Source organism: Myotis brandtii, unplaced genomic scaffold, assembly GCF_000412655.1.
Source record: "Myotis brandtii unplaced genomic scaffold, ASM41265v1 scaffold1557, whole genome shotgun sequence".
Lineage (NCBI taxonomy): Eukaryota > Metazoa > Chordata > Mammalia > Chiroptera > Vespertilionidae > Myotis > Myotis brandtii.
The window spans coordinates 344,965-345,511 of NW_005355651.1; the positions used below are offsets into that span (position 1 = coordinate 344,965).

At 62.9% G+C, this 547-nt stretch overlaps 1 protein-coding gene across 1 annotated transcript in view; it reads right to left on the reverse strand.

Annotated features, from left to right (window-relative positions):
• The window catches only part of GRIK1 (glutamate receptor, ionotropic, kainate 1), a 152,192-nt gene that overhangs the window by 19,636 nt on the left and 132,009 nt on the right, over nt 1–547 (reverse strand). The gene's annotated exons all lie outside the window — the stretch shown is intronic.

The window sequence follows — 547 nt, forward strand, 5'->3', positions numbered from 1 at the left end:
GGAGCCAGTGGAGGACAGATTTCTGACAAAACCAGAGGCAGGGAAACTGCACTTACGTGGCTTCCCCTCCCCTGGCATCTGGTCACAGTCTCGCTGGTTGAACCCAATTGGCAGCCAGAGAGCCCGGCCCACTGGGTGGCGGGGGGCGGGCGGGGCAGCTGGTAGTTCCTCCCACACAGGGACCCACTGTGCCCTCAGTGTCGCCGTCAAAACGAGACATCTGGGCCGGCCAGGTGGCTCAGTGGTTGAGCTCCGACCTGTGAACCAGGAGGTCCAGGTTCGATCCGGTCAGGGCACAGGCCCGGGGTGCGGGCTCCATCCCCGGTGGGGGGCGGGCAGGAGGCGGGATCCCTGACTCTCATCACCGATGCTTCTCTCTCCTCTCCCCTCCCTTCCTCTCTGACATCAATAAAATACATTAACAAACAGACAAACCCTAGATCTGCAGGCAGAGCTGCTAGCATGGTGGACACAGGGAGCCCCTGGAGGTGGGGGTCTGGGTGAGGCCCGCATGAACACAGGGAGCCCCTGGAGGAGGGGGTCTGGG